The following is a 13382-nucleotide window of genomic DNA, read 5'->3' on the forward strand; positions in this document are numbered from 1 at the left end:
ATTTATTTATTTAATAATTGTTTGATTTAATAATGTTAAATGTATTTATGATATCGTCGTAATTTTCCGATTCTGTCTTCATGTGTATGTGCATTATACATAGCATTAGTATAGTTCCAGGGATCGGAATGACTTAGGACACTTTCCCCTTATGACAGTATGCCTCCTACTTCACCTGTTGGGTACTTGGGCGCATGCGGGTCACGTGATCTCTCATGCGTCGGACCGGAAGTTGTCTCTGGGTCTGAGAACGAGTCCTGGTTTCCAGGTACGAACTTCCGGCCGTGACGCGGATGGTCTGACGCTTGTGGATTGGCGTGGCCTGCTATGCGCCGCTGCACATCACCTCATTTGGAGGTGTATTTAAGAGGGGAAATATCAGGCATACCTCACCTCCTGACGAAGGAAGCGAAACGCGCGTCGAGGTGGTCCTTAGATCGGTGTGTGCCTCTCCGATATGTCCACTCCAGGTAAATGACTGGTGATATACTTTCTGCATTTATATAGATTCATATCCTGCCGTCCTAGTTGAATATTTGAGTATAGGGAATACTGGCTATTTTTCTGATATGTCTCATGCTATCATTCTGTCATAACATATGGTCATTTCCGTGGGACTTGAGGCACATTCCCATCTGGGGTGTTTTTAGTTTTTTTGTATTTTAAATGAATGTTTTTTGTGGGTAACTTTTCCCGTATGGGATAATAAAGATTTACATATTTTATTTTTTTGTGCCTACTTGGTGTTATTATTGTTTACATCAGGTATATTTTTGGATTTCGGATCTTCTAAATGGTCTATGGCACAATGGGTGAAATCACTTTTTGCTATATATTTTTTTTCAAGAGTATGTCCTTTTGATATATTTTATTCATAGAAAAAAGTAGTATTTTGATAAAAAACTAAAAAAAAAAAAAACACAAAACGAATGAGAATCATTTTTCCGTGCTTTTCTTTTTATACTATGAATTTTACTGCGATATTGTCATAATGGTCATGGCCTTTGTTCTACGGTGCTGATGAAACAATAACACCATCGTGACAAGTGTGATTATAGCACTTGATAAAGGTGCTCACCAAGGCTCTACTGTGGCAATGTCATAATAGTGCTGGCTTGGGTTCTACTGTGATAATGTCACAATAGTGCTGGCCTTGGTTTTACTATGTTGATGTCACAATGCTGCCGGTTTGGATTCTATTGTGATGATGTCAAAACGGTACTGCCCTGGGTTCTACTTTGAAGATGACACAATAGTGCTGCCCTTGGTTCTACTGTGAGAGCGGCAGAAAGGTGCTAGCTTGGGTTCTCCTTAGATATTGTCACAGTTGTGCTGATCTGGGTTATATAGTTCTGCTCACAGTGTTGCTGGCCTGGGTTCTACGGTGATGATGTTACAATGGTGCTGGCATAAGTTCTACTTTGATGATGTGACAATGATGCTAACCGGAGTTCTACAGTAATGCTACAATGATGCAGGCCTAGGTTCTACGGTGAGCGACTTAAATGCCTCAAAAGTTGCAATTTTTGTATGCAAATTGCCACTTTAGAGGTATTTGCGACTTTCTCCATCACAAAACTGGTGTAGAACCAATAATAAATCCCCCCCGCTGTGTTTTTCCTAGTGTTTTATTAGCAATTAACTTTGCGGCCTAACGTTAGCTGTCAATAGGCAAAAACAAAACACACGATTAACAGTGCGTTTTTTGTGTTTTTCCTCACTTTTGTGCGTTTTTTTGGCTTCAAGCCTTTTTTTTTTTTTTTTAAAACACAGCATGCTCTAGGTGTGGTGTTTTTTTCATGAATTTTTTCATAAGCTTTTCTACAGGGAATAAATAATGCCTGAAAAAAAACGCACAAAAACAAAGTGTGAATAAAGAACCACCACTGGATAAAACAAACAAAAACTAGAAAATAAAATCAATAAGCGCAGTTTTTGTAAACAAGCCCCAAAAAAAGGGTGTGTGTGATAGACACCTAAGGGATTATTCACATGGTGCGGTTTTATCACAAGGCCAAAAAAACACATGTTTTTCAATGTGGTTTTTGGGTGCACGGCACAAAACCCAGTAAAACCGCACCATGTGAATACACCCCTAACTCTTGAGTCTTGGGTTAAGTGTGTGAAGCATTGGATCAAACAGCATAGGCACCTCTATAGAGGTACACTTTATGGACAAGAGTATAGGGACACCTACCAGAGCTTTTATGACAGCCTATTCAGGATCCACCGGCATTAAATATAGCGTTGTTCCCCTTTTGCAGCCAAAACAACTTCCACTCTTCTAGGAAGACATTCTACAAGATTTTGGAGTTTTTCTGTGGGAATTTTTGCTATGCAGCCGGCAGAGCATTTGTGAAGCCGGACACTGATGTTGGACGAGAGGGGCTGGCTCGCAATCTGGGTTCTAATTTATCCCAAAAACATTCAATGGGGTTGAGATCAGCACTCTGTGTGGGCCTGTCAAATTCCTCCACACCAAACTCACCCAACGCTGCCTTTATGGAGCTTGCTTTGTGCGCTGGGGCATAGTCATGCTGGAACAGACAAGTGCCTTCCCCAAACCATTCCAATCCATTTTGAAGCATACAATCATCTAAAACTTGATTTCCCTTCACTTGAACTAAGAGGCCCAGACGAACCCCTCAGAAACAAACCCACAGCATTATCCCTCCTTAGCACATTGCAGGCAGGCAGGTAACATTCTCCTGGCATTCGTCAAACCCAGACCAACCCATCAGACAGCCAGATAGACACATGATTCGTAACGCCACAGAAAACGTTTCCACTTCTCCAGAGTCCAGTGGCAGCGTGCTTTACAACACTTCCTCCGAAGCTTGGCATTGCAATGTAAGGCTTGCATGCAGGAGCTCGGCCATGAAAACCCATGCCATTAAGCTCCTGGCACACAGTTTGTGTGGATGTTAATGCCAGAAGAGGTTTGGAACTTATTATTATTAGTTATTGAGTCAGCAGCTAGTTGGCAACTTTTATGCACTATGCACCTCAGCACTCTGCACTGTAACATTCTGTGCAGTTAAACTTTCGGCTGCTGTACCCATGGACCAAAACTTCAGCCAGGCCATCCTGCTGATAGCGATAATAGAAGCCAAAAGCACGAGAAGCATGGAAAGAGGTTTCACACAGTAAGGGTGTATTTAGACGAACGTGATATACGTCCGTGCAACGCGCGTGATTTTCACGCGCCTCGCACAGACCCTTGTTAGTCTATGGGGCCGTACAGACTGTTCGTGAGTTTCACGCAGCGTGTGTCCGCTGCGTAAAACTCACGACATGTCCTATATTTGAGCGTTGTTCGCGCATCACGCACCCATTGAAGTCAATGGGTGCGTGACAATCACGCGCAGCACTCGGAATCACTTCCGTGTGACGCACATGAGTCGCACGACAGCAGTAAAAACTATGAATGAAAACAGAAAAGCAACACGTCCTTTTCTGTTTACAAACATAGTGTCATAATGATGGCGACTGCGCGACAATCACGCAGCCACGCATCATACGCGGCTGACCCACGGAGCTGTTATGCACCTTTTGCGTGCGCAAAACGCACACGCTCGTGTAAATCCGGCCTTACTTTGTCACATTAGACAGGTGGTGGTGGTAAAGATCAACCAACTCTACCTGAGGAGCTTAGGCGAGGAGACCTTGACAGTGTTGTCAAGTCCATTCAGTGGAAGCTCTACTGACTCAGGTCATAGCAAACTTTAGGTGCAAGGCGAAGCCAGGGGCCTCAAAAGCGGATTTGGAAAAAGACACGTGTCAATCCAGGGAGATGTGGAACGAAGTTGCATTAGCCGTAGTTAAAGAGGACTTGTCAGTAGATCAAGTTAAAGAGGCTCTGTCACCAGATTTTGCAACCCCTATCTGCTATTGCAGCAGATCGGCGCTGCAATGTAGATTACAGTAACGTTTTTATTTTTAAAAAACGAGCATTTTTGGCCAAGTTATGACCATTTTTGTATTTATGCAAATGAGGCTTGCAAAAGTCCAAGTGGGTGTGTTTAAAGTAAAAGTCCAAGTGGGCGTGTATTATGTGCGTACATCGGGGCGTTTTTACTACTTTTACTAGCTGGGCGTTCTGACGAGAAGTATCATCCACTTCTCTTCAGAACGCCCAGCTTCTGGCAGTGCAGACACACAGCGTGTTCTCGAGAGATCACGCTGTGTCGTCACTCACAGGTCCTGCATCGTGTCGGACGAGCGAGGACACATCGGCACCAGAGGCTACAGTTGATTCTGCAGCAGCATCGGCGTTTGCAGGTAAGTCGATGTAGCTACTTACCTGCAAACGCCGATGCTGCTGCAGAATCAACTGTAGCCTCTGGTGCCGATGTGTCCTCGCTCGTCCGACACGATGCAGGACCTGGGGCAGGAAGTGACGTCACAGCGTGATCTCTCGAGAACACGCTGTGTGTCTGCACTGCCAGAAGCTGGGCGTTGTGAAGAGAAGTGGATGATGCTGATTCGTCACCGCTACATGCTAAGGGGACAAAAGGATTTATAAAGGGAATAGGAATGGATAAGTTACAAATAATTAATTTATCGGAACACAATCTGAGTCCATCTGAGATCATGCTTTTAGAGGAGGGACTTTCATTTGTCCCCACAGTAAAATTTGATTCATTTACCTGGATCAAGGATTTGAATTTGTTTGCTCGTAAATTAAAATGGATTAAGTTTTTCAAACATTACAACAGGAAAAAATGTCTGGAAATGGGTCTAGAGGAATCTGATTTAGAAGGACTAGAAGGGTTACTTGAAGAATCAAGTAGAACCCCAGGACTGGGTCCTTTTACTAATCTAAGAACTAGAAGTAGGAAGTTGCCGCCATTGGGAGATTTTACCAACGTAGATCTGTTCGTAGATTTGGTGGGTGAAGAGATCAAAGCTTTGAGTCAGGATATGAGGGGCATTGATAACAATCTGTCTTGGTCTGAACGTGTAGCTCTTACCACTTTGGAAAAAAGACGTAATATCATTCTAAAAGCATCTGATAAGGGTGGGAACATTGTGGTTATGAGTCGAGAAGACTATAAGAAAATGTGTGAGGACATATTGCTCAATCCTGACTGTTACACCATTCTAAAAGATAACCCCACAGCAGTGTTCAAGAAGGAGCTTTTAGGTATCCTGCGGGATGCAAAGAGCAGGTCTTTGATCAGTGCTAGCGAATTCAACTTTCTATTTCCTCAATTTCTTATTCTGGCATGCTTTTATAGCCTGCCAAAAATCCACAAGGGCTATCCTCCCCTACGTGGTAGACCCATTGTATCAGGTATAAATAATCTAACCCAGAATGTGAGTACATACATAGACCAGGTGCTGCGTCCGTTTGTGCTAGGTCTCACATCATATGTACGTGATACCATGGATGTTTTAAAACAAATTGAGGGTATCACTTTGGAACAAAATACATTTCTGGCGAGTTTGGATGTGGAGGCTTTGTATTCCTCCATTCCACATAGACTTGGCTGTGAAGCAGTGGAATACTTTCTAAAATCTAGGGGCACTCAATATGTGGCTCATAGCCAGCTTGCTTTGCAATTATTACACTTTGTGTTAGAAAGGAATGTTTTTATCTTTGAAGACCGTATTTTTCATCAGCAACGTGGTACAGCAATGGGGAGTCCCACTGCTCCCACTTATGCAAACTTGTTTCTTGGCTGGTGGGAAGAGACAGTTGTCTTTGGGGATAAATTTGTCAAATGGACTTCATCAATAGGTATCTGGATTAGATATATTGATGACGTGTTGTTGCTCTGGAATTCCACAGTGGAGGAATTCAAGAATTTTGTGGCAGCCCTTAATACAAACGATCTAGGGCTCAGGTTCACATGTGAAATCAGTGATCAGGAATTATCTTTTTTAGATCTTAAGATAATTAAAACTAAGGAAGGCACAATATGTACTAAAGTACACCGAAAGGAGACAGCAACCAATAGTTTCCTACAATGGAACAGTTGTCACCCTTATCCCCTCAAACGTGGGATTCCCAGAGGCCAATTCATGAGAGTACGCCGAAATTGTAGTTCAATTGACGATTTTGAGTCACAGGCACATGACCTCACAAACAGATTGAAGGAGAGGGGCTTCCCTAAGGGGGTAATTAGAAAGGCCTATGAGGGAGCGAGGGATGCAGATAGGCAGAGCCTTTTAGTCCCTAGACAACGTCAAGAGGAAAGGGTCACTAGGCTCATAGGTACTTTTGACTCCAAACAATCTGAGATCATGGAAATCCTCAAGAGGTATTGGCGTATCCTAGGAGCCGATGCGGACTTGGCAGATCAGATAACACAATGGCCTTCAGTCACGTTCCGTAGAGGTAAAAACATCAGGGATAGGGTGATGCAGAGTTGTTTTGATCCAATAATCCAAAAGGGTACTTGGTTAGACAGGCAGATACCGGGTACACACAGATGTGGTAGTTGTAGAGCCTGTGATTTCATTCAAAGTGGAAAAAAATTCAAAAGTGTTACCACCAAGGTTGAGTATGATATCCGAGATTTTGTGAACTGCAAAACGGCTGGAGTTGTCTATTTAATCACATGTCCGTGCCCACTGAATTACGTGGGCAAGACGATATGGCAGTTTCGGCGCCGGATTAGGGAACATGTTGGAGATTTTACAAATGAAAGAGATACTTCCATATCAAAACATGTGCATGCAAAACATCAAGGCAGGGCAGAATGTTTAAAATTTCAGGCAATTGAATTGGTACGTCCTCCTAAACGGGGAGGGGATTGGGATAACCTCATTCTGCGTAAAGAGGCCCAATGGATCTACAGACTGGCTTGCGTACATCCTGAAGGTTTAACCCCTTGCGTACCTTCGCTGTAATAGTACGTCGCTGGCCGCATATTCCAGCGTACCTTCGCCGTACTATTACGTTGAAGGATCAAACTGTCACTATGTGAAATCACAAAGTGATAGCGACATGGCGGCAGCTGTCAGTGATAGCTGACCGCCTCTGTTGCCGGGCTGGGGACAGATCTGCATGTCCCGATGTCGGCGATTGCTGTGATTGGTCCGTCTTTAGAGACTGACCAATGACCGCTATCTATGACGTAGGAAACCGGGCTCCTGTCAGCGTATCTGATCTCCTCATTTCTGTGAGAACTGTGAGGAGATCGGAGAGTGACAGAAATACAGTCGAAAAACAGTGAAAAAACATCGTTTTTAGTGCCCATCTGCCGTTTTTAGTGCCCATCTGCCCTTTATAGTGCCCATCTGCCCTTTATAGTGCCCATCATCCCTCAGAATATAACTAATAATATTCTTTAGTGCCCATTAGGGCCCAGCAGCCCTCTCCAGTGCCCACCAGCCATCTTTAGTGCCCACCAGCCATTTTAGTGCCCACCAGCAATCTTTAGTGCCCACCAGCCCCCTTTGCTGCTCATTATAGTGCCCATCAGTCCTCCCTAGTAACAATCAAACCTATATAATACTTTTCTTTAGTGCCCATCAGTATATTAGCCCCCTTTAGTGCCCATCAGCCCTCTTTACTGCCCTATCCTTTAGTTCTTCATAGAAAAAATACAAAAAAAAAATAAAAAAAAATTAAAAAAAAAAAAAAATTAAAAAAAAGTTTTAGTAATTTAGTAGTAATTTTGTGTGCTACTTTTGCACGTCACAGTTTCCTTGCCAATACTGTTCAGGAATTTAGTTTTGCACGTCAGGGTTAGTGCAGTGTTATTACACACCCATAATGTCTCGTCTATTTAGCGTGGAGGAGGCATATGCCATTTTATGTTCAGATACAGATACAGAAAGCGCCAGTGAGGGTGGATCTGAGTTTGTGTTATCCTCCTCCAGTGATGATGAGGAACCCCCTCAGAAATGAAGCAGGGCTAGTGATCCGAATGAGCCCAGCACAAGTGACCCCAGCACCAGTGACCCCATATAAGCTACCGCCTACCTCTTACACACCTGAAATTCCTGCGTTTACCTCTGCCCCTGGCATAAAAATAAATCCAACTGACTTTCAGGAAATAGATTTTTTTAAATGTTTTTTTTCGGATACTTTAGTTGACCTAATGGTTGTGCAAACAAATTTATATGCACAACAATTCTTAGGCAAAAATCCGACATCCCATTATGCCAGAACCCAAGCTTGGCACCCAACCAATGCAAATTAAATTGCAACCTTCTGGGGGCTCTTGCTCCACATGGGCCTTGTAAAAAAGCCAACCATCAAATCGTATTGGTCCACAGATATTTTGTACGATACACCTGTATTCCGTGCTGTGATGCCGCGAAAACGTTTTGAGGCCCTTTTAAAGTTTTTGCACTTTGCTGACAATGAGCAGCGCCCCCCCCCCCCCGGATCATCCAAATTTTGATAGGCTGTTCAAAATTAGGCCCATCATCACATATTTTAATTTTTTTTTTGCAGAAGTTTATGTTCCTGAAAAAAACATAGCCATTGACGAATCTTTAGTCCATTTCAAAGGACGGCTTCATTTCCGACAATATTTGCCAAACAAAAGAGCCAGATATGGCATAAAAATATATAAACTGTCCGAGAGCCAGTCTGGATACACACACTCCTTTCGTGTGTACGAGGGGAAAGACAAACAGATTAGTCCCCCAGAGTGCCCCCCAGTTCTTGGCACAAACGGTAAAATAGTGTGGGACCTGCTGCATCCTCTGATGGATAATGGGTACCACCTATACCTCGACAACTTCTATACCAGCGTTCCGCTTTTTAAGTGCCTTGTTGAAAGGAAAACAATGGCCTGTGGCACTGCTCGCAGGAATCTAAAATACCTCCCAAAGCCTTTTCTTGCTGAGAAACTGTCAGTTGGCGAAACCAGGGCACGGTATGATGAAAATGTGCTCCTTGTCAAATTCAGGGACAAAAAAGACGTCCTCATGCTCTCCACAATGCATGGCAACACCACAAACCCAGTTTCAGTGCGTGGAACAAGCACCACTGTTTCAAAGCCTGTATGCATACAGGCCTACAACAAGCATATGGGAGGGGTGGATTTGGGAGATAAACTAATGAAGCCATACTGTGCCATGCGAAAGACGAAAGTATGGTACAAAAAACTGTCCGTATATTTAATTGAAATGGCCCTCCTCAATTCTTTTATTTTGTACCGAAGTGCTGGAAATCATTCTAGGTACCTCGAGTACCTTGAAAAAGTAATTAAAAAATTAATTTTTAAAGACCAAGAGGAAGGAGCGAGTAGCAGGGCTTCAGGAAGTGAGGCAAATAGAATTGTCCCTGGCCAGCACTTCCCCAGTGAAGTCCCCCCAACGGAAAAAAGAGCCATCCACAAAAACGATGTCGCGTGTGCGCGAAGAGGGGTATCCGAAAGGATACAATATATCAATGCAGCACTTGCCCCTCCAAACCAGGGCTTTGCATGAAAGAATGTTTCAGAATTTACCATTCTTCAGTGGACTACTAATTTTTTTCATGCCATTTTCAGGATGTCCATATAAACTTCATCTTAAATTTTATGTCACCTTCATTTAAAAATTGTCCACTTGTGCACCAATTGGATATATAAAACAAAACAAAAAATCATTATACCCCTAGATGAATACCACCATGGTGGCCCAAAATCACCCAAGCAAAAACTAGGCCTTGAAGAGCCTCATGGTACACCTTCACTTCCGGGCCTCACCGTGTGCCTCAATACAAAAAGGTCCTATATAGGGTATCAATGAACACAGGAAAAAAAAATGAATGAATTGTGAGTTCTTTTTTTTCTCATTGGTGCTTGATACATCCCCAAAATGTTTCATCAAACTCACGCGTTTGTAAAATAAATAAAAAATTCTACCAATTTTGTTTTAATTCCTAATCTGAAAAGTAAAATTTCTCACTATACCCCTAGATGAATACCTTGAGCGGTGTCGTTTTCTTAATTGGGTCACATCTTGTGAGTTTCCTCTATATTGGTACCTCATGGGCTCTGAAAACACAATATGATGCGTGAAAAATTTTCCAGCAGAATCTGTTATCAAAAACCAAATGGTGCTCCCTCCTTTCTGACCCTTGCCATGTGCCCATATAGCAGTTTACAGCCACATATGGGGTATTGCTGTAATCAAGAGAAAATGGGTAACAAATTGAGCAGTGCTCTTTCTCCTATTGCCCCTTGTATAAATGAAAAGTTTGGGGCTTAATCGACTTTTTATTGGAAAAAATGAAATTTTTCATTTTCACTGCCCAATGTTTATGAATTCTATGAAACATCTGTGGAGTCCAAATGCTCACTACACCCCTAAAACAAAATCCTCAATGGCTGTAGTTTCCAAAATGGGGTCACTTCTTGGGGGTTTCCACTGTACTAATACCTCAGGGGCTCTTCAAATGCAACATGGCGCCTGAAAACCATTCCAGCAAAATCTGCGCTCCAAAATCCAAATGGTGCTCCTTCCCTTCTGAGCAGAAGTTTATGACCACATATGGGGTATTTCCGTAATCAGGAGAAATTGCTTTACAAATGTTGGGGTGATTTTTCTCCTTTTTTCCTTGTAAAAATGTGAAAATTCTATGTTTTTTCAGAAAAAAAGTATATTTTCATCTTCACAGAGTAATTTCAATAAATGCAGCGAAAAACCTGTGGGGTCAAAATGCTAACTATACCGCTAGAAAAATTCCTTGAGGGGTATAGTTTCCAAAATGGGGTCACTTTTGGGGGGGGGTTTCCACTGTTTAGGTCCCTCCAGGGCATTGCAAACATAACACGGCACCGAAAACCATTCCAGTAAAATCAGCACTCCAAAATCCAAATGGCGTTCCTTCCCTTCTGAGCCCTGCTGTGGGTCCAAACAACAGTTTATTACCACATATGGGGTATTGCCGTAATCGGGAGAAATTGCTTTACAAATGTTGGGGTGCTTTTTGTCCTTTATTCCTTGCAAAAATTCGACATTTCTACATTTTTCCAGAAAAAAAGTAGATTTTCATTTTCACAGACGAACTCCAACATAGCAAAATACCTGTGGGGTCAAAATGCTAACTATACCCCTAGATAAATTCCCTGAGGGGTGTAGTTTAAAAAATAAGGTCACTTTTGGGTGTTTCCACTGTTTTGACACCACAAGACCTTTTCAAACCTGACATAGTGCCTAAAATATATTCTAAAAAAAGCAGGCCCCAAAATCCACTAGGTGCTCCTTTGCTTCTGAGGCCTGTGTTTCAGTCCATTATCACACTAGGGCCACATGTGGGATATTTCTAAAAACTGCAGAATCTGGGCAATAAATATTGAGATGCGTTTCTCAGGTAAAACTTTGTGGTACAGAAAAAAATGTATTACAAATGAATTTTGTAAAAAAAAAATGAAATTTTCAAATTTCAGCTCTACTTTCCTTCAATTCCTGTAAGACGCCTAAAGGGTTGAAACACTTTCTGAATGCTGTTTTGAATACTTTGAGTGGTGCAGTTTTCAAAATGTATTTTTTTTATGGGGGTTTCTAATATATAAGGCCCTCAAAACCCCTTCAGAACTGAACTGGCCCCTGTAAAAAGAGCCTTTTGAAATTTTCTTGAAAATTTGAGAAATTGCTGCTAAAGTTCTAAGCCTTGTAACGTCGTAGAAAAATAAAAGGATGTTCAAAAAACGATGCAAACAAAGTAGACATATGGGAAATGTGAAATAGTAACTATTTTGTGTGGTATTACTATCTGTTTTACAAGCAGATACATTTAAAATGTGAAAAATCATAATTTCTTCATATTTTCTCTAAATTTTGGTGTTTTTCACAAATAAGCAATAAATTTCTCGACAAAATTTTTTCACTAACCTAAAGTACAATATGTCACGAGAAAACAATCTCAGAATCAATTGGATAGGTAAAAGCATTCCGGAGTTATTACCACATAAAGTGACACGTCAGATTTGAAAAAATGGGTCTGGTCCTCAAGGCCAAAATGAGCTGGGTACTCAAGGGGTTAAACAAGCAAACAAATTATACCTGTTTTATTTAATATACAATCCATATCAAGTCATAGGGCTTTTTTGGTCCTCTGGGTGGGGGTATGGTAATGCATTCCTAGTCCCAGTGTAGTCACTTGCAATATATCAATCAATAAGTAGCAGGTATGACAATTGAGTCCAGGATTGTGTCAAATGTTTCAAGTGAGGTTTACAATTACGTCGTTCTTCCATCCATATATTATGTATTTTCAGTGTAGGTGCTCCTATCGTGGTAGTCCAATTGCGGTCCTGAGCTGATCCGCAACATATATCCAACCTAATAGTGTTATACTCTATCCTTGAATAGCATGAGGCTGTGCGTAGCAAACAGATACTTCTACAGCCTCCCATTGAGTCAGCATGCTCTGTTGTTGTTTACATTGTTACTTCCGGGTATGTCAGCTGACAGCCGGGGGTCACATGGTTGAGCATCATGGATGTGCTGGGCCGGTGTGATTGGCTGTTTGATGTACGCTGCCGGAGCCAGGGGTCAGAGTATTCAGTTCATAGTGACTCAGAGTCCCAGAGTGAAGCATGCCGCTGACATCTATGCGCGCATGCTTCCGTGTTGTGCAGTAGAATACCTGCTGCTGAAGATATATCGCTGGCAATGTTATACGCCGATTCCATATTTTGATATCTCTGTTTACATTCCCAGTCACAAAGGGTTCGCAAACGAACTAGGACTGGGAGTATTCTGTTTAATACGTTTTTAAATACACGGTTGGGCTTTTCACAGTGGTGATTGTACCCCTGTTTTTAGATAGCTATGAAATAAAAATTATACATTTTACTCATTTATCACTTCAGTGAATTTTCAAATGTTCATATTTGTGGGAGCACAATATATATCGTTAAAATACAGTGAATTACAGGTAAGTCGATGTCGCTACCTGCAAACGCTGATGCAGAATCAACTGTAGCCTCTGGTGCCGATGTGGCCGACACGATGCAGGACCTGGGGCAGGAAGCGAGTGCCGTCACAGCGTGATCTCGAGAACACGGCTGTGTCTGCACTGCCAGAAGCTGGGCGTTCTGAAGAGAAGTGGATGATACTTCTCGTCAGAACGCCCAACTAGTAAAAGTAGTAAAACCGCCCCGATGTACGCACATAATACACGCCCACTTGGACTTTTGCAAGCCTCATTTGCATAAATACAAAAATGGTCATAACTTGGCCAAAAATGCTCGTTTTTTAAAAATAAAAACATTACTGTAATCTACATTGCAGCACCGATCTGCTGCAATAGCAGATAGTGTTGCAAAATCTGGTGACAGAGCCTCTTTAAACTCGTTTACAGACCTGAATATCACAGTCTCCCTGATTCCAGATATTTTATTTTTTCTAGACACCCCCATTCCAGGGATATGGACCACTGTATTTTTTGGGGGGGTATGTTGAAACTAAATTTTATTGACAAC

Source organism: Rhinoderma darwinii, chromosome 1 (genome assembly GCF_050947455.1).
Source record: "Rhinoderma darwinii isolate aRhiDar2 chromosome 1, aRhiDar2.hap1, whole genome shotgun sequence".
In the NCBI taxonomy this organism is placed as follows: domain Eukaryota; kingdom Metazoa; phylum Chordata; class Amphibia; order Anura; family Rhinodermatidae; genus Rhinoderma; species Rhinoderma darwinii.